General features: G+C 47.7%; 1 protein-coding gene across 4 annotated transcripts in view; it reads left to right on the top strand.

Moving 5' to 3' along the window:
- The window catches only part of DLGAP2 (discs, large (Drosophila) homolog-associated protein 2), a 667,132-nt gene that overhangs the window by 50,908 nt on the left and 594,876 nt on the right, over positions 1 to 21,348 (top strand). For 2 of the 4 annotated variants that reach the window (XM_021074622.1, XM_021074621.1), the window contains exon 2: positions 572 to 631. The exons of the other annotated variants lie outside the window; for them this stretch is intronic. The gene's annotated coding sequence lies outside the window, so the exon portion shown is untranslated. The remainder of the gene's footprint in view (positions 1 to 571; positions 632 to 21,348) is intronic. 4 annotated transcript variants of the gene reach the window in all.

Raw genomic sequence — 21,348 nt, forward strand, 5'->3', positions numbered from 1 at the left:
AGCTTCATTCCTCTTAGTGGATGAATAGTCTGGGTCCACATGGCACAACCAGAATGCATCTAGGCCTTATGTGTGCGTGCGCACGCGCGCACACACACACACACACACACACACACACTCAGCTGTGTTTCACCCGGGGTGTGCTGGGTGCAGGGGATGCACAACCAGGCAGACCTCGTTTTATTGCGGTTTTCATACTGATTTTACAAAATGAAGGTTGTGGTAACCCTTTGTTGAGCGTTTTTCTAACTGCATTTGCTCAGTGCATGTCTCTATGTCACATTTAGGTAGTTTTTGCAGTTTAAGCTTGTCATTATGATCACCTTTGTTGTGGTGTTCGTGATCAGTGATCTTTGGTGTTGCCACTACTACTCGCCGAAGGCTCAGAGGAGGGTCAGCATCTTTTAGTTGTAAAGTATTTTAAAAATTAAGGTCAGTACGTTGGTTTTTTAGACACAGTGCCACTATTGCACACCTGGTAGACTACAGCATAGTGTAAACATAACTCTGATACACCTGGGAAAGCAAAAATCCTGTGACTCGCTTTATTGTGATATTTGCTTTGTTGCAGTGGTCTAGAGTGAACCCACAGCATCTCTGCGAGGTTGTTCTCAGAAGTTATTCTAAGAAGGTAGGAGTGACAGCTATTCTCTGGTTTCCATATCCTTCTTCTCGCCAGCCATCCTGTGCCTACCCAGCCCCTGTGCCCTTCTCCTCCCCTCTCAGGGACGTGGATGCTGGTCTGGTTACTACCCAGCTCCCCCACCCCCAACTCCCACTGCAGATCTTCCAGCCGCTTTGTTTTCCCTTTGCTACTGATCTGTTCTTCCTGACAATACTTCTGACACCAAATGTGTAGGTTTTCTCACCAACCAAGAACTCTCCTGACACTAGCTGGGGGTCCAGAGGTTTAACTCAGTTCTGACACCAGCTCCCAGGGTTACCACAGACCTGCAGCAGCAAATCCCAGGTTGTCGCCTGTACTTTTGACCAAATGGCTGCAAATTGAGGTTCCCATGACCCCCTTCTTGGGTTTGCTATTTTGCTAGGACCCACAGAACACCAGAAGGCACTTTACTTAACGTGTTTACCTGTTAATTATAAAGGATGCCACTCAGGAACAGCCAGGTGGACGGGAGAGAGACGCCCAGAACGTGGTGGGGGGTGGGGAGCTGCCCTGGTCTCTGGGTTCACCATCTCCCGGTCTCCCCGATTGCACCTACTCTGAGCCCTTTCATTCAGCTTTTATGGAGGTTCCATTACATAAGCATGATTGATTAAATCCTTGGCCACCGTGATTAAACTCAACCCCACCCCTCCCTCCACGCAGGTCGGGGTGGGGCTGAAAGTTCCAACCTGTAATCAGGTGGTTGGTTCCCTTGACAACCAACCCCCAGCCTCCTGAGTCACCTCATTAGCATAACTCAGGTGGGTTGAAAGGGGCTGGAGAATAACAAGATTCTCCTTTTCCTCTGTGACTCAGGAAATCCAAGGGCTAGAAGCGCTTCTGCCAGTAGCTGGGATGAAGACCAGTGATACATTTCTTATTATGTAACAATATCATGTCCCAATTCTAAGGACTGGAAGGGCTCTCCTCTGTACCAGGTGGAAATGATTGATGATATCAACAAAGTACACCAAGATCAATTCACTTGTGTTAGAAGTTTGTGTAAGAGGAAATAGCATTTGAGGAGAAATTGCAGTTACCTTCATGCAGTTGTGTCATGATGTGTGATTTAAAAAAATATTGACATATATTAATTTCAGGTGTACAACATAATGATTTGATAATTGTATATATTGTGAAATGATCATGATGAGTCTAGTTACCATCTGCCACCAATGTAGTTACCCTTTTTTTTTTCCTCGAGATGAGAATTTTAATATCCACTCTCTCAGCAGCTTCCAAATATATAACCACAGTCACCATGCTGTGTCTTACCTCCCAGGACTTATTTATTTTGTAACTGGAAATTTGTACCTTTTGATCCTGTGCATGCATTTGGCTTGTTTGTGATTTATGATCTTTAAAGCACTTTCAGCCCAGGTATGAAAATATGTGTATTTAACCATTTTTAAACTTTGTTATTGATTGGTCTTTATTTTTACGTTGTCGCACATCTGTTAATGTTTCTACTACCATTTTCTTTAACACTTCATATTTGTTATTAATAAGTACTAAAGCTTGGCTCAGTACACTTAATAGGGTCAAATTTATAAATGCATTAAATTAATTGAATATTAAAATTTTGTGTTAAAATTTTTTGCTTATATTTTTCCATCTTTAAATGCCATTTGCATTTTTCTTTTTCTTTCTTGAGCATTATTAGTAATGAGGTTTGATTCCTAATGATACTTACAGAAGAGCAAAAAAAAAAATCAAAGAAAATGTTGATATTACCTCAGGGTTTTTTTTTTTTTTGTCTTAAATAGTTAAAATGCGAACAATGAATGAAGATATGAAAACATTTGACACTCACTGCAACTGTGATTAAGTGCTGTAATTAATTTTCTAGTGTTCACAGCCCTCTTAAAAATGAAGTGCCATTAAAGTACCACATTAATCCTGTGAGTGGTGGAGGGTGGTGGTTCAGGACTCTAACCTGTAATGACGCGAGGAGGAAGGAAATTCATTGTGACAGTTTTGGTTGAACATTTAAGTGGCATGTTAAGGAATTAAGTTACTTCTTAGAGTCAAACAAATGCACAGAATCTGTCTAAAGGCCCAGGTGATTGTTGCTATGGGAACTACAGCCTCACTTCCTGAAATTCGTTTGTTAGAATTTTCTGCAGCAACAAATATTTAACCTAATTTTTGTGCTATAATTTTTGTTTCTTTTGTTAAGAAGGAAAAGTTGACTGCATTTAGAGATAATAACACTATCATTCAAAAGCTAGGGGGCTGGTTTCTGCTCACTGAAATCCCACAATTACCTTGTGATAACTGGTGGTATCTTGATAGACTTCTAGTGTGAATTCTTCCTTCAAACTATGCAGGGCTTCAGACTGCCTCTGGAATTGATGACAAATAATAAATACTCTGTCTTACTAGACTACCAATTATTTATAAATTCCTAAATGTTGTAATGCTGAGATACTTGAGGGTGTTTCACATGCACTGATATTTTAAAGTTAACCATCCTCAATTCTTAGTCAATATTCACCTGCTAGTTAATTTTTTCCTGTCCTATGTATTTTTATTATTATTATTTTGCATTATTTAAGCATTGTTTTAAATTGATGTACAATGTTATATAATTATATGTTACAGATGTACAATATAGTGATTCACATGTTTCAAAGATTATACTCCACTTATAGTTATTATAAAATATTGACTATATTCCTCATGTTGTATAATATATCCTTGTAGCTTATTTATTTCATACATAGCAGTTCGTGACTCTTAATCCCCTGCCCCTATATTGCCTCTCCCCCTTTCCTCACCACACTGGTAACCACTAGTTTTTTCTCCATATCTGTGAGTCTGCTTCTTTTTATAGTCACTAGTTTGTTGTATTTTTAGGTTCCACATGTAAGTAATAACATACAATATTTGTTTTTCTCTGTCTGACTTATTTCACTCAGCATAATGCCCTCCAAGTCCATCTGTTGCTGCAAATGGCAAAATTTCATTGTTTTTTATGGCTGAGTAGTATTCCATTGCATATGTACCACATCTTCTTTATCCACTTATCTGTTGATGGACACTTAGGTTGTTTACATGTCCTGGCTGTTGTGAATAGTGCTGCAGTGAATGTTGGGGGTTCATGTTTCTTTTCAAATTTGTGTTTTCATTTTTTTCAAATATATACCCAAGAGTGGAACTGCTGGATCATAAGGTGGTTCAATTTTTAGTTTTTTGAGAGATCTTCAACTGTTTTCCACAGTGGCTACACCAATTCACATTCCTGCTAGTATTGTAAGAGGGTTCCCTTTTCTCCACATCCTCATCAACATTTGCTTTTTGTGTTCTTTCTGATAATAGCTATTCTGACGGGTGTGAGGGGACATCTCATGGTAGTTGTGACTTGCACTTCCCTGATGACTAGCTGTGTTGAGCATCTTTTCATGTGCCTCTTGGCATCTACATGTCCTCTTTGGAAAATGTCTAATCAGTTCTTATGCTCGATTTTTAATTGGGTTGTTTTTTGATGTTGATTTGTATGAGCTGTTTGTATATTTTGGAGATTAATCCCTTGTCAGTCACTTTCTTTGCAAATGTTTTCTCCTATTTGGTAGGATGTCTTTTCATTTTGTTAATGTTTTCCTTTGCTATGCAAAAGCTTTTAAGTTTAATTAGGTCCCATTTTTTTTTTTTGCTTTATTTACCTTATTTTAGGAGACAAAAAAAAAAATATTGCTAGGATTTATGTCAGAGTGTTTTGCCTATGTTTTCTTCTAGGAATTTTGTAGTATTTGGTCTTACATTTAGGCCTTTAAGCTATTTTGAGTTTATTTTTGTATATGGTGTGAGAGAATATTCTAATTTCATTCTTTTGCATGTAGCTGTCCAGTTTTCCTAGCACCACTTGTTGAAGAGACTGACTTTTTTCCATTGCATATTCTTGGCTCCTTTGTGATAGGTTAATTGACTGTTAAGTGCATGGGTTTATTTCTGGGCTTTCTGTCCTGTTCTACTGATCTATGTGTCTGTTTTTTGGTGCTAGTGCCCTACTGTTTTGATGCCTGTAGCTTTGTAATATAGTCTTAAACCAACGCGTCTGAGCCTGATTCCTCCAGCTCTGTTCCTTTTTTGGTTGTTGCTTTTTTAGGGTTGCACTCATGGCATATGGTGGTTACCAGGCTAGGGGTCGAATTGGAGCTACAGCTGCTGGCCTACACCACAGCCACAGCAATGCCAAATCTGAGCCACACCTGCAACCCTCACCACATCCCATGGCAATACTGGATCCTTAACCTGCTGAGGAAGGCCAGGGATCTAGACTGCATCCTCACGGATACTAGTCGGGTTCATTACCACTGAGCCACACGGGAACGCCTGTTCTTCTTTCTGAAGGTTGTTTTGCTTATTCATGGTCTTTTGTGTTTCCATAAGTTTTAAAATTATTTGTTCTGTGAAAAATGCCATTGGTAATATGATAGGAATTGGATTGAATTTGTAGATCATGTACCACTTAATTTTCGTTGCTCAATAAAATATTTTAATTCTTCATAAAAGAAGTTGAGAAACAAATTTGGCTTTAATTATTGTTCTAAAACATTCAAATCAACACATATCAAAAGCCCCCAGTTGTAGTTTATCTGTCAAGGTAATTTGAGCTCTTTGAGCATGAACTTTACCAACCATTTCTCTCATTTGATGGCTTCTGTCTATTTGTGCTACTTATAGGGTGTTAATTCACAGGAATTTATTGTCTGCCAATTGCATGCCTACCTTGAACATTTCTCATGTAGAACTGTTTCTTAGGTCAAGCCCCCCCGCCCCCTCCTCCTGGCCCACCAGGGGCTTCAAGGGTGCCCCAGAGCCTGCAGCTTTCATGGTATTGTCAGCTGTAGATGACAGGCTGTAGGTCCTCACCCAGATGTCTTGGCATGCACCTATGCTCAGCACTGTGCTGGGCCACCCACTTGATCCCGGCCAGTAGAACCATATCAATACAATGTCAAGGCAGTTGGAGATTCATCAGCCACTGCAGAATCACAAACAGCTGCCCAAGTCCCTGAAGTCACACTGAAGACTGCTTTTCCTGGGAAGTAATTTGATAGTGAGAGACCTTTTATAGGGCAGGCTTTAACCCACTGGCACATGGTCCCTGTAACATCCCCACAGTTAATGAAACTCCCCAGCTCCTAATACGTGTGCCTGGCATGCGTTTGCACAAACTTTGACGGCTCAGAACACAGTGGAAGGAGGTTTGCTGTGAGAGGCCTATTCTGGAGGGGAGTTAAAATGCCACAGTGTCTCTGTCAGTTGTCTCCGTTTAGTATTGTTTTTGTATTTTTAAAGTAATCTCATGAGATTATGTAATTGGAGAAATATCAATGTGACTTTTTTCTGTGTTTACAAAGCTGAGTGCAAAGGCAGGTACATTTCTTGACATTTCAGATAGGCGAGGGAATGTGTGTTACTTTATCTTATACAGCGTCTTCAAATGAAGCTACTCCATCTGGCTATGAATTAGGCTTTCTAAGGAGAGCACAATGAGATTGGTTTAGGGTAATTAACTTCTTTCTTTCCTTTTTTTTCTTTTCTTTCTTTTTTTTTTTTTTTTTTTTGTCTTCTTGCCATTTCTTGGGCTGCTCCCGTGGCATATGGAGGTTCCCAGGCTAGGGGTCGAATCAGAGCTATAGCTGCTGGCCTATGCCAGAGCCACAGCAACTTGGGATTCGAGCCGTCTGCAACCTACACCACAGCTCATGGCAATGCTGGATCCTTAACCCACTGAGCAAGGCCAGGGATCAAACCCGCAATCTCATGGTTCCTAGTTGGATTTGTTAACCACTGAGCCACGACAGGAACTCCAGGAAATTAATTTCTTGATCGTAAGTTTCACGTGTGCTTTTTCCCTAAAATATGTTAATCTGAGAAAGTGTTTTCTCTGTGCTTTCACACCTCTTTCCCCCTCTGCTCTCATCCCCACCTTTCTCCCGCTTCTAGAGGGAAATCCTGCCCCTGATACAGTATCAGGAACCTGCTACATGGCTGGGAGGGGAGGCTGCCAGGCAAAAGGACCTCAGTGCTGCTGTTGACAAAGTTAATGACTTGTTGGAGTGGGTCAAAATTATTTTTGGTGTCTAATCTCTTGCTTTCAACATAACTGAAAGAGGATATAATAGAGTTGTTAGCTCCTTAACAAAGATCCTTTCTGATGGTGGAATTGAGGGTCATTGCCATAATAAATGCTTATTACATTGTTTTCCACTTGTTAATGTAATCTAAGTTTCTCTGAGCTGATGACCATTAAAACAGGCATTGATGCCGAACTATTTCCCTCACTAAAAAGAAATATTTAACTACGGATACATTAATGAATTGGGAAAAATCTATCTCATTAAGAGATGCATTTCTAATTAAATTTTAAGGTTAATATTTCATGCTCATTCATCAAAATTTATATTTTAGGGTCAATTCTCCAAATCTATGAGTAATGATAATTTAGGCAAGTAGAATTTCTTTCATTATTTAGAATGTTTATGTCACAGATAATTGAATAATACATTTCTGATTTTATATACTTGTATGTACATATGTCTGTACACGTGTGTGCATGTGTACAGAGAAAGAGGCAAAGCAGTCTTTTGAGCCCAAATCTGTACTGGAGTAGGATTCAGTCCTGTAGGGGAAGGTGGAATGGGACAGAGAGTTTAAGAACAAAGATGAGTGACGTAGTACTTTAGACCATTTAAGACCCACATGCTTCTGTGTTTTATGGATAATGGCTGGTGTCAGGTCGTGCAGCATTTAGACGCCAGCTGAGACACGTGAGAGTGAGTGACATAAAAGTTTTCTCTCAAAATGCCCAGTGTTGATTATATAAGATCTTATGTCCTTTGACGCTTACATTTATGGAGAAGAATGTCATTTTATTTTTTTTTCATTTTTAAAGCTGTTTTCATTTTCTTTGTCTTTTCTACCAATCATACGGAGAAGGATTTTAAATGTCAGCTTTAAAACATGCAGTGGCGCATGCAGTCATTTCCTCGGATCCTGTGAATACCCAGGGACAATAAACTTGACGACTGTGCCGTCTGGGTCTTGTTTGCCCATGGCTGTTGCTGGATTGTTGACGTGGGGAAGGTGGGGTGGCCCTTGGTGTGTGCTTCTCCTCCTGCTTGAGGGCCCTGGACAATGTCTGGGTGTTTTAGGTGAGATCCTCTTGGAGCCCTGGTGACTCCATCCCCTCGCACACTCCCCCCCACGCTCCCCCGATGCTGCTTGTCCCCTGTCTGCCAGGAGTCCTTTCCCCACTGGCCGCAGACCTGGAGCCTCCACAGGCCCTGCTTAGCGCCCACGCTCAAGGCTGCTACTTGTCTGGGTATTTCCTCCGCGGTGCCTGAGCCCCTGGGCCAGGTCTCCCCTCAGCCTTTGGGAAGAGAACGAGGCCAGGTCCCCACTTTCCGCCCCTGACCTGGCCCTGGTGGCTCGACGTCGGCCTGCGTGGAGTGTTGGCCCAGCAGTGCTGTAGCCCAGGCCCCGCTGCCCCAGCCGCTTAGTTCTTGTCCTGCCTGTGTGTCCTGGGTCCTGACAGAATGACGTGGAAGGAGAATTGGCCAGGATTTAGAAACCATAACGGATTTGCAAGCTTCTTCCCAGCCCCGCCTGAGTGTGAGAATTTGCCACATGTGGGGACCCTCTGGGCCTGGAGGGGACATTGTGAGGCCACAGGGCTGACACTGAAAGATAAAGACACGCAAAGGATCAGTTCTCAAACGTGCCAGGGTCGAGAGGATGAGCTGTCTCGTGGCAGAGGCCCCGATTTGCTTCCAGCGGATGTGCTGCCAAACCAGGCTGCTCTCGGCGCAGTAGGCGCAGGGCTGGCTCTGGTGAGAACATGACCTCGACCATAGCTTTCTCTGTTCTTTGTTTTCTCTCTTTTTTGTTTCGTGACTAAAGTAGCTGCAGGATTAAATGTTGTTTTAGATTCTGTAGGCAAGCAGGCTCCTGATTCCTTCCTCATCACCTGTGTGCTCCTGATGCAGGTCCTGCCCAGGCTCCAGAATGGCTTCTTGGGAGCCTGGGGTGTTTTCTTCTGTGCTGCTTGCATCCAGGCCTTGTTGCTTCTCAGCTCTGTGTCCAGGGAGTTTTCTGTCCTTTTGCAAAGTGAATACAATGACATGCTTGGGAACCTATTTCTCATATATAATGCTCACGTCAAGCTGGGGCACCCCCCACCTCTGGGGACCAGCCCTCGATGCCCGAGCCCCTCCTCGGAGCCTGACTGGACTGTAGAACTGTAGGACAGGACACTGACAAACTCAAGTAGATCATTTTCCTCTCTCCTCTGCTTTATCTCTGATCACTGCGGGGTCAGGAGAGGTCCAGGGATGGGTTCTATGGCTAGCCCCAGTCTCTGTCTTGCTCTCATCCCCTTGTCCCTGTGAAGCTGCAGCTGAGGTGGTTGCTGGGCATCTGGAGTCTGGCTGGGAGGCCCAGGGCGGACCTTGGCCCTCTGGGCCCCTCTGCCACTGCCTAGCTTCTCCCTGCCTGGCCCTGCCTGGCCAGATGGCTTTCTGTTTTCCAGGTCACTTTATCGGGGGACTTGCTATGGACTTAATGTTCATGTTGGGGTCCTTGTTCCCATGTGATGGTGTTTGGAGGTGGGGCCAGAGGGAGTCATGAGATGGACCTGTGATGGGGTCAGTGCCCTTGAAGAAGGGCCTTGTCACACCTCCTGAGGACATGGAGAGAGTGGCTGCAGGCCAGGAGGGCCTTACCGACACCCCAACCTGTGGGCCCCTTAGACATCTGGCCCCAGAAGCAGAACACATCAGATCAGTGCTCAGCTTTGTAGAATTCTCATGCTTGGAGAGTAATTTCATAAGATGGTTTGCAGGACCCCAAACTGCGTGGAGCACACGTGAGACTGTGTTTGTTCTTGTCTAGGACTTTGATGTGAGCCCAGTGGCAGATGGTGGAGAGGCGAGGCTGGGGCTCTTTGCCTTCTTTGCCTTTGACATTGATCCCAACCAGCCTGGATCCTGCTGCCAGGCTCACAGCTTCCCAGGAAACCTGGAAGCTCAGGGTTTCACACATAGCCCTGGGAGGTGATGTTGGACCAAGTGCCTGCCCTTTGGACCAAGTGCCCCCGTGGCGCTCACCCCTTAATCCCAGGTCAGTGGGTCTCTATCAATAAGGTAAAGTCTGGTTGGAAATGCGCTGCTGGGTGGATTCTGAAGCTTCATTGGCTCCCCCAAATCTTGAACCAAACTCTGTTTTCCCCGTGATGGCTTTGTTGCTCTTTTTGGAGAAGTGCGTGTTTCCTGGGTGTCAGTGGCCAGGCCTCAGTGCTCTGGCAGCGGGAACCTGGCCTCAGGCGTGTCCCATGGTCCTCTTGATGTTCCCGGAGGTTGTGAGGGAGCGTGTAGTTACGTCTTTATTGCTTAGAGGCGGTGAGAGTTGCTGATAGATTGCCTACCCCTTGGGGGGCAGTGGATTTCCCTTGTCAGGTAAAATACATCTACCTGAGGGGCCGAGTGCTTTGCAAAAAAGGCGATGTTGACGGAGGAGCAGGGGCAGAAGGTCCGCGCTGCTCTCAGATGAACCACAGCCTCCCTTGATCTAGAGGTGAATTCATCTCTGATGGATGCCAAGTGCCACGGGGGCACTTGGTCCAAAGGGGGGACGTGGCAGGTGTCATTTAGATTCTCCAGAATCTAGATTCTCCAGGGACGCTCAGGACAGTCCTGGGACAGTGACCATGTGGTGTGTCTGTCTCATCTACCATCACACTCCAGTTTTGTCTTAGACCCAGTCGCGTCCTTTACAGCCTAAACCCTTCTGGGCAGACCCTGTGGGGCTGGAGCTGCAGTCAGTTACCATCTCTCTGCCCCCTCTGTCACGACTTGAAGTCCATGGTCATGGACTTGTAACCTCTAACCATTCCCCTGCTGATGGGCACACAGGCTGTTTCTGTTTTTTTTCCTAGAATAAGCAATGCTATGATAACCTTTCATACTCATTTTATTTGAATACGTGCTGTAGCTTAGTACATGGAGTTGCTGAGTCAATGAATATTCAGGTATGCAACTTTGACAGATATGGGGTTACCAGTTCAAACGTGCTCTGCTGTCCGTGATTCCTTCCCTAATGAAGAGGTGTCATACCATTGTTTTATTAAAATTCCAGCATTACTAGTGAGGTTGAACATACTTATAATAATTTTATTTGATATTTGTATTTATATAATATAATGATTTTACAAGTCATCTTTTCATGTTCTTGGGCTGTTTAAGATTGTGCTATTGTATTCCTTATTGGAGGAGTGCTAGTTGACACCTTTGTTTTTTAAGTAAATATATCCTCAGTAAGTGCTAATTTTGCATTTTTTTTCAGTTTTTTTTTTTTTCTTTTTAGGACGGCACCCACGGCATGTAGAGGTACCTAGGCTAGGGGTCGAATCAGAGCTACATCTGCTGGCCACAGCAACACCGGATCCAAGATGTGTCTGCGACCTACACCACAGCTCACGGCAATGCGGGATCCGCAACCCATTGAGCGAGGCCAGGGATCGAACCTGCAACCTCATGGTTACTAGTCAGATTTGTTTCCACTGCACCATGTCAGGAACTCCTTTTTTGAGTATTTTTCTTCCTATTTTTGTCTTACCGCATGGTTTAGGACAGGCAGCATTGTGTTAAACACTGAGATAATTGTGATGTCCTTTTCTTTTTGACTCTAACGAAAATGGTTTTAATATCTCATCATAACATGATTGCTTGCCATAGATCTGAGGTGAACAATCTTTTACGAATTAAACAAATTTCCCCTTCCTCTTAGTTTACAAAACATTTTAAAAAGTCGGAAATGGTGTTGAAACATATCAGAGGCTTACTCAATGCCTGTGTGGGTAGGTTTCTTCCCCAGCTCTTTAATAAAGGAGTTTGGAATAAAACAACAAGTATTCTCCTCCTGAATCATTTCTGTGAAGTTATTTCAGTGCGAGGCTGGATTCAGCTTGCTCATGTTTTATTGAGGGTGTTGCATTTTCATTGCTGGGTGGAGTGTGTTCAAGTTTATTAGCATGTTGGGTACTCATTTTCCGTCACAGTCTTACCTCGACCACAAGGCCCTGGTTGAGCCATCGCCTGCCCCCGGCCGTAGATAAAGGAGGTCCGTCCCAGCCTTGGATGGCGGTACTGACGCCTGGGACCCGGCTGCCCTGTCCTGCCACCCTTCCTGCCGTACCTGCCGCTGCCCCATCTCTCGTGTCTCCTTCTCGGTTTTTATTCATCTCTCGTTGGCTGCTGTCTGTCTCTGAAGAGCGCCTTTGTTAACATCTGTGAGTGGGAACGCTTTCGGAGTCCTTGGGTGACTAAAAATATGTTTATTCCCACATGAAATCTAATTTTACTGAGCGTTGGAACGAAAATTCAGTCATTTTCCTCCCAGACCACTGCTGTCTACCTGGGGCAAGTCCGTCCCCTCCTGTCCCCTCCTGTTCCCTCCCTGGGCCTTGTCCACCTGGAGCTTCTGCAATGTGTCACCTCGTGCTCAGGGCCAAGTGAGCTGGGCTGTGTCCACCTGAGCTTCTGCAGTCCTGTCACCTCATGCTCAGGGCGAGTGACTGAGGCTGTGTCCACCTGAGCTTCTGCAGTCCTGTTGCCTTGTGCTCAGGACCGAGTGACCTGGGCTGTGTCCAGCTATGCTTCCGTGGTCCTGTTGACCTGGTGACAGGCACTGCTTCTGACACTAGGAGTCACTGCTTGTGACCTATGTCAGGCGGGAACCAGCTGACACTGGTGTGGTGACACAGACCAGTTGTGACCATGCCTTCTCCACTGTCTGGGTCACGTTAGCTGGTGCAGCCACCCTGCGGCTTCTGTCCTGAGGTCCTCTGGGGCAGCCTTGGGAAGTCCAGCATCCCCATCACTTAGCACAGCATCCGGGGGGAGGGGGGCCACTGGAGTGGGTTTCCTTATCTGTGTCCTGTGAAGCTGCTGCAAACAGGATATCAGTGGACTCAGGGTCACATTTCCATCCGTCAATCAATACATGACCTTGTTTTACATGTGTTTCTGTTTAAAAACACCTTATTTAATATATATTATTGATCTGTTCGTATTGAAGTTGATGGCTAACAGCCCTGTAATCTGCGCCCGATCAGAGCTTATCTAACACATGTATGTTCTCTGTTTCCAAGGCACGTCACAGTTTTCTTGAATTTAGGAACACTGGACACTTGGGGGTTTGGGGCATTTTAAACAATAAAATCCCCAGTGAAGAGTACCAAAAGGCAAAAGGCACAAAAAACAGAGTGTGATCAGGACGCTGGTCGTGGTGCCGGGGCGGGAACAGGGGGGTCAAGGGGCCTTGTTGGAGCTCAGCTGGAATGTGTGGCCGGCAGACTTAGGCGTTCTGTCACCCTGTGGAAATGACCCTAATACAGGTATTGATTTCGGGGTTACAGACACATTTTTGCAAGTGGGTGGGCTCACGCTCTGAGACCCCCCATAGGTGGGCCCACGCTTAGAGACCCCCATGCTGGGGGTGAACTGTGTTGCTCCGGGACCCGCCTGGTCTCTGCAGCCTCACCACCCACTTCCTCTCTGCCTCCCTGGCCACTCCTGGGAGTGATTTTAGCCCAGCCTCCATCTATCCCAATGACCTCTGCTTTTCAGTAAGTCTTCGAATTTCTGCGCAGCGGGTTGGGCTTCTGGTTGCATTCGGTGCTATTTATAGCCTTCAAAGTGGCATCTAGGGGTCCTGGGAGGAGAAGTCTGGAAGGAGCTGCTGCTTCTTCATCCCACAGCTCCTGCCTCGGCTCAGGCCCTCACTGACCCTGGTTGCTGCCTCAGTCCAAGCGGACTTCTCTGCTGCGGCCTCAGCATCCTCTACTTTATGCGTCACCTCGCCCCTTTCTTATAATTCTTCCCTAGCTCCCAGCCCCCATCCTTGGCATGATGGTAAATCTTTCTGAGCTCTGACCCCTGACCCGTGCTCCACTCCCCTGCTGCCCCGGCCCCCTCACCTGCTCCCTGCCAGGCCCAGTAGGGCCGCCTCCAAGTCTGTCCTCGGGGACCACCTATCCTTCCCCCAGAGCCTCAGGGCACAAGTGCTCCCGGCAGCCTGGCCCTTTTTGTTGGCAAACCCATCCTCCTTCTACAGGTCAGGGACCCCTTTGACTACAAAGCCCCTCTAACAGCCCTACCTGTCTGCAGATATTTGAACTTTAATTTACTCCCTTTGGAACCTGGTATCACTTCCCTCACAGGTTTTGCTCAAGGAATAATTTACATGCAATGACATGGCAGATAATAACTCTTCCGTGAAGTGAGTTTTGACAGTTGTGCATAACCATGTAACCACCTTGCCAAACAAGATAGAGTGTGACCCCAGGACCCTCCTTTGTACCCCATTTCTAGGAAATCCCTGCCCAGAGGTCCCCAGACAATTACCTTCTGACTTCTGTCACCTCAAAGTAGTTTGCCTGTTCCCGGAACACAGTGGATCCATCCAGTTTGTGCTATGCTGCTTGGTTTATCCTACTCAGCGTCCCATCTCTAAGGTATGTCCCTGCTGAGGACACACCGATGGTTTGTTTCCTTTATCACTGGTTAGGGTTGCAGCGTGTGGGTAGGAACACAGCGCAATGCCATTCACCCCATCCCCCGGGTCGTTACCAGCCCTGGCTTTCAAGATAAGGGCCATGCTGTGGTGGTAGGTTTTCATTTCTCTTGGGTGAAACGGGGAGTGGAGTTGCTGGGCCCTGGTTGTGAGTTTTACTTCTACAGCCATTTGCACAGTCCTCCTGGGCTGTGTTTTTTTTTAGCCTCTCCAGTGACACGAGATTCCAGGTGCTCCAAACCCTCCCAGGGTGTAGTGTTGATAGTCTTTCTGATTTTACCCATCCTGGGCCCTGTGTGTTTTCATGGGGTGGTTTCTGTGTCAGGCATTTGTCTGTCACCCCCAGGACTTGCCTGAAAGGGCCTGGGTCCTGCTTTTTTTCCAACTCCAGGCCCAGCTCCTGCTCAGGACCCAGCTGTGGGTGCAGTCGATGTCATGCAAACCATAGATCCTTGTTTCCCAGTGGTCAGTGTTTCTTGATCAGCTTCCCATTGAATATTTTAAGACTCTTGAGATTGGTTGTGTGTTTTGATTAGAATTTCAAGTAAAGGGAGGCAGCTTGGTGGGTGTTGGTTAAGGGATTCCTGCAGGTTACCCCACAGGCCTTCTTTAGGGTGAGCTGGTTCCTCCTTCCCAAGGCAGGGCGTTGGGGGGCTGACGCTGAACTTCTTTCCATGTTTCGACTCATCCTGGATGCCTCTGGGGCCCCTTCCCTTCGTGAGCACACATCGGTCTTAGCCCCGGTGGGGTGGGTGGGGCTGCAGCAGACCCTGGGGCTGCAGGATGGAGTGGGCAGTGGGTAGGAGAGTCACCGGCAAAGGGGGTTTGTGAGAGAGCAGCCTGGAGACCCTGGCCACTGGGGTGAGAAGCAACAGAACGGAAGAATCAGGTACATCTGATGCCGGCTAGGCTGGGAGTTAGAAAAGTCAATAGGAAACTGGTGAATTTGGTAGGAAACTTGCCTCACGGCTTGTTTCTGGCCGGCTGTGTCCCTAACAGAGTCACTGGGATGACAAGGCATATTTTGCAAAACTGCATTTTGCTAATGATGCATATCAAACAGTTGATATTAACTGTGAACTCACTTTGGATTATTAAAAGGGCTTAAATATTGTGAATTAATGTTATAATTACTGTAATTGGAAAAGCATTTCTACTTGCTTTAATTAAAGCCTCTGCTGTGCTTACACAGAAGGAGCACATTGAGGAGCCTACACTTTTGGATGACATTTTAAAAACTTTTAAACTAGGTCCCTTTAAAGGAAGCCACCTCATACAGTTTCTGGTGTGGGCCTGCTCCCCTTTCGGCCGCCAGCCCGCGTGACCCTTCTGGGCCCAGGTGTGTTGTCCTCAGGCTTGGGGCTCTCAGAGGCTCCAGCCTTGTGGGTTTGTGGACCAGGGTTTTGAAGGTTCCTGAGTTGTTGAGCCTAGTTGTTCAGAGGAAGTATTTCTTTAACGGCAGGAAGGTGGTTTGTTGGAGAGGCTTCTAGTCCATTTAGTAGTGACCCACTGATCCTGAAGGGTGGACATGACCATGCAGCTGCCACCTGGGCCCACACACCTTCCCCTGCAGTGCAGTGGTCTGTCTGCTGGGAACCTCAACCATACCCTTCCGACTGGGAGGGGCCCTCGTCCTGCCACCCTGGACAGTCACTTGGTGGGGCGCTTACTCAGGTGTCAGCAGTAGGAAACCTGCATGTATGCAGGTGTGTGCCTGCATGTGTCTCTGTGCGTGCATGAGTGCAGATGTGCATTCTGTGTGCACAAGTGTGTGCCTGCATGGGTCTGTGTGCATGTCTGTGCGTGTCCATGTGTGTGCATAACTGCAGATGTGCATGTCTGTGTACATGTGTATGCGTGTCTTTGTGCATGCACGACTGCAGATGTGCGTGTGTGTCTGCGTGCATGTCTGCGTGTGTCTGTGTGTGTGAACGTGTGTTCCTCAGAGTGGACTGTGCAGGTGGGATTGGTGGTGTTTGTTGAGGAGGCTGAAATGGGATTTAGTCCTCCATCCTGGTGGCCGGGAGCATTGCCTGTCCCGTATGTGTGCTGCCCCCTGGCTCTGCCACAGCCCTTTACTGGGTGACCCTCCCTGCCTTCTTGTCATCCACTGGGAGCCCAGTACTCCCTAAGTCATGGTTCGTGATCTCCCTGAATCCTTCTCCATTAACCCCTCTCCCAACATCCTTTTGCTTTTCTGCCCACTTGCAGATCACAGCAGCCAGCATGGCATCGTGCACTGTCTCTTTTGGGCATCTTCTCATTTCACAGAATTCTGGGCACATGTTCGGTGGTTAATATGTGTAGTTCTGACCCATAGTAAGCACCCATTAAGTTATAATTATTATTAATAAATCTCTATTGAATTAATGAAGCTATTTAAGAAAATATTCTAGCAAAGGGCATCTACAAGAGGGAATAATTTGAATAATTTGACAACCAGTTTATAATCTCGATTTCTAAATGCATATTATCCCACTTTATTTTATTTTTTTAATTAAAAAATCTTTTTTTGTCTTTTTGCTATTTCTTTGGGCTGCTCCCGTGGCATATGGAGGTTCCCAGGCTAGGGGTCCAATTGGATCTGTAGCCACCGGCCTACGCCAGAGCCACAGCAACAAGGGATCTGAGCCGCGTCTGCAACCTACACCACAGCTCACAGCAACGCCAGATCGTTAACCCACTGAGCAAGGGCAGGGACTGAACCCGCAACCTCATGGTTCCTAGTCAGATTCGTTAACCACTGCGCCACGACGGGAACTCCTATCCCACTTTAAAGAGAAACTGAGGACTATAGGGTTTTCGCAAGATCCCTGGATCCTAGTCTTATGCAGAACCCTGCAGGCTGCAGCTCTTGCCTTAACCAAGCAGAATATAAATACTTTTGGGGACCATGTATGCACATATTGTACAAATGCTGAAAGGCTGTGCGGCCCGTGTGACCTCAGCACCAAATCTCCTCAGAGGGGCTGTTGGAGTCCTGGGCTATTTAAGAGGTTTCTGTAGGTTGCCAACCCTGAGTCTCGCCGCCTCCAGCAGCTCGACTTTCTGTTCATGTGGCGATGGCTTGTCAACCCTGGAGGACATGCTGAGCCCTGAGACCTAGTCAGGGCAGCACTGCAGGGTGTGTGAGCTGTGGGGGTGCTCCTTCCATCTCTGGAAGCCTTGGGGTAAAGTCCCGGGTCCAAGGGCTCTCCTGTAGGTCCAGGGCCAGCACGGTGGCCATCTGACTGCTGTCCCGTCTGGGGACCTCATCAGAGGCCTGGGATGCAGGCTCCTCACTTGCCCTTGGCTTTCTGTCATCTTCATCCCTCTGCCCCAGCTGTCATGCCTCTCCCAAGGTCACATGTCTCTCCTTCTGCTCCTCTGCCTCCATGCTGTAGTCTGTGGTGCTGTGTTCCCTGGTCTGGAGCCATGGGGTCCTGTGGTCTCTGGTCCTGTGTCTTTGGTCTCTGGTCTGTGGTCCTGTTTGCCCTGTGGTCCTATATCCTGTGTCCCCATGGCCCTTTGTCTTGTGGTCCTGTCTCTTGTGTCCTATAGTTTCTTGTCCTGTGTCCTGGGGTCCTATCCTATGTCCTGTTTGTCCTGTTGTCCTGTGGTCAGGTGGCCCTGTATCCAATGGTCCTGTGTCCTATGATCCTGTGTCCCATGTCCTGTGGTCTTGTGTTCTGAGATCGTATGTCCTGGGGTCCTGTGTCCTATGGCCCTATGTCCTAGGATCCTGTCCTTTGTCCCTCTGCCCTGTGGTCCTGTGTCCTGTGTCCTATGGTCTGTGGTCCTGTCTCTTGCGGTCTATGGTCCTGTTTGTCCAGTTGTCCTGTGTCCTGTGGTTCTGTATCCTGGGGTGGTACCTGGGGTGGGAGAGTTAACCCATGTGTACTTTTTGCAGCCCTGACCTCGTGTCCAGCTCTGGGCCAACCACTGGGGGTGCCTGGAGGATAAAGTTCACCCCTGGGGGAGCTCACAGCCAATGGAAATTTTTTTCTCAATTTTTCTTTAACACCCCTGTGAGGAGCTTTCCCAGCCACCCATTGCTGTGAACTTTAACCCCACCCCACACCAGGTGTCCACTTACATGCCATGGCCTTTGGAGGCTCACAAAGCACTGTCACATCTACACCGAGTCAGCCCCCAAGACCTGCTGTTGCCACCTTGGAGATCCATGAACAGACCAGGCCACTGAAGCTGCAAGGCAGGCTGAGTGTGGTTGGAGGGCTCATGTCCAGTCATTTGGATTTTATATTCGTTCAAAAAAAGGAGAACCATTTGGGGTTGAAAGAGATGGAGACTGTGTGGCAGGAAGGTGGGGGCTGGGGGGCCTTGGATGCCCCATTGGATGGAGGAGGCAGAGAAAGTGGAGTTAGGACAGCTGGGGGTCCTCAGAGGACCCAAGTGTCCCCGTGGCCCCGGCTCAAGTGGTGCTGTCCAGTGGGTCCTGGGCTTCAGGCCCCTAGAAGGAAAGGGCAGGAGCCAGAAGCTCGATTTCCTCTCCTGCCCTGTCCACACCTGCAGCCACAGTGCCGAGACCCACTCAGGGGTGGAGCCTCCGTCTCCTCTGTGTCCCGTGTCCCTTAACCCAGCACCTGGCTGCTTCCATCACGTTCAGGCCAAGATCCTTCCCAGGGTGGCACCACCTGGCCTTTCCCTGCTCAGGAGGTTCTCAGTGAGTCCCATGGGCTCAGAGTCAAGTCCTCACTTTTTGCCTGCAGGCTGCATGTCTTCATCATCAGCCAGTCCAACAGAAAGACTGCTGATTGTCCTGCACTCGTTTATGTCAACTCACTTCCTTTCTTTCTTTTTACAGTTGCACCCAGTCGCATATGGAAGTTCCGGAGCCAGGGGTCGAACCTGCACCTCCACAGGAACCCGAGAGGCAGCAGTCAGATGCTTAACCCACTGCCCACCGTGGGAACCCCTCATCTTCCCTGTTTAAAGCTCCAGATACTTACTGGAGCAATTTGCAAAGGGCATGACTGGGCAGTGCAGCAGTGGCCTGAAGTTCCTTCTTCCCAGATACCAGACCCGAGATGAGATTTTCCACCAAGTTGTGTGTGCAGTGTGGCTCTGAGAAGGGAAACTTCTGCACTTCCCTCCCTGCTCCCTGCCCTGCTCCCAGATTCTCACGCCCTCTGACCGACTGGCTGAGGCTGAGCCTTGGGGAAGCCATTTGTGGATGGTGGTTGCAGTTGCGGGGTGTCAGAGTCTTTGCTGAGGAAGCATCTTTGCAGTTGAGTTCCACCTTCTCCTTGATGCTCACCTTGTCTAACCTTCCCAGAAACACGGCCCAGACCCAGTGTTGGGCAGGTCCCTGCTTACAGGGCTGTGTTTCAGAATGTCCTGTGTCTGTGTCTGAATTCCCAAAGCACCAGGAGTTTCCAGGTCCAGAAGTGTCTGTGCTGGGACTTTTAAGCTGCAGTTTCCACTGTCCCCTCTACCACTGTGGGCTGATCTTTCTTTGTTTGTTTGGACATGATCCAGCCTGGGAATTTAACCAACACTTATACTTCTGTATCTTGGGAAACCTCCTGAAGACTTCCTCCTGGACAGTTAGTTCCTGTGGGGTTTTCCCCAGTTTTTCCATTTTGAAGAAGAAAAAGACAGCGTGTTCTAAGTTGCTGATTTCCTTCGCATCTGATCTTTTCCAAGACTGCCTGTAAAATGGCGTAAGTGATTATCCTAGAACCAGAAGAAGATGCCAGGCACCGTTTACTGGGGGTGGGCCTGCGATTCACTCGAGAAGTTAGGGTTTACCAGCTGCAAGTGACAGACCTGCAGCTCATTGTGGCTGACAGTGTGTGGGGACTTTGTGGGGTCCTGGAGCTGGAAGCAGTATCTGAGGGCTCGGATGACAGCGTTAGGGTGTAGGTTCCCTCTGTACTAGGCTTCTGCGCATCCTAGACTTGGCGGAGCTGGCAGCCACTGTGGCCCCTGTGCCCTCGCCCTCACTGCAGGAGAACCATCCTGGTGACTGTCCTTTGGTCAGTGAGTGGTGGGCACCCCTGTGGATGAAGTCCAGGTCTGGGTTGTGGGCCCCCTGGAAGCCCCACAGCTGCCCTTATGATGGGAGGGAGTGGGGGACAGTCCCCACAGGAGGGTTAGGACAGGCCCAGGGAGAGGAGCCCGCATGCTTTAGGCAGGGACCACACACGCGTAGCAGCCATTTTTAGCCTCTTCCATGCGAGTCGTTTTTAACCCCTTAGTTATTTACTGTGGTCCAGCTGCAGTTTAGATGCTTGAGTACATTTTCTTTCTCTTGGGCACTTTTTAATGCAGCGACGTCACAATTGATCAAACAGCTCCACTGTCTGCTGTCGGTAGCCACTGATGAGACAGAGAAGGTCCTGTCCAATTACAGTTTTATGTCCATCACTCTCTCCTTAAAGATGTCCTGTAAATTAGACGGCCGTGGGTAAAAGAGAAATATCAAAGGGTTATCCTTGTGTAGTGACCAGGACACAGAAGAGTGAGACCAGCAGGAGCGGTAAATTGAAGCTCAGAGCCATGACTGGTCTGGGGTCACAGACACCCTCCTCCCAGAACTTGGGCTCTGCTTCGGACCTTTGAGCCTGAGCCTCATCTCCCTACTCAGCAGAAGACTGCCAGTAGCCCCTCCCTCAGGGACTTCAAGCAGCTTCTCCATGTATGGGGGTCTTCACGAGCTTTTTGGCATTTTTGCTTCCTTCTCAGCAGTTTGGTTATGGGGCGTTTTCCCAAGGGGCTGGAAGCGTCGAGTGTTCACGTTCTCCTCCTGAACTCTCAGCTCGCCCCCGTCTGAGGTGAAGGAGACAGCCTCTCTCTGTCCCCCTCTGTGTCTCTGTGTGTGGGTCACTCTCTGTCTCTCTCCATCTGTTTGTCTGTCTCTGTCTCATCTCTGTTTTTGTCCCTCTCTCCCTCCATCCGTCTCTCTCTGTCTCCCTCTGTGTCTCTGTGTGTATATGTATCACTCTCTGTCTGTCCCCTTCCATCTCTGTCTCTGTCTCTCTGACTCTGTCTCTCTCTCCCCGTCTGTCTCCCTTTGTCTCTGTCTCTCCCCCTCTCCCTCTGTCTGTCTGTCTCCCTCTGTTTCTCTGTCCCTCTCTCCCCCTCTCCCCCTGTCTGTC

The sequence above is a fragment of the Sus scrofa genome, chromosome 15, assembly GCF_000003025.6.
Source record: "Sus scrofa isolate TJ Tabasco breed Duroc chromosome 15, Sscrofa11.1, whole genome shotgun sequence".
Lineage (NCBI taxonomy): Eukaryota > Metazoa > Chordata > Mammalia > Artiodactyla > Suidae > Sus > Sus scrofa.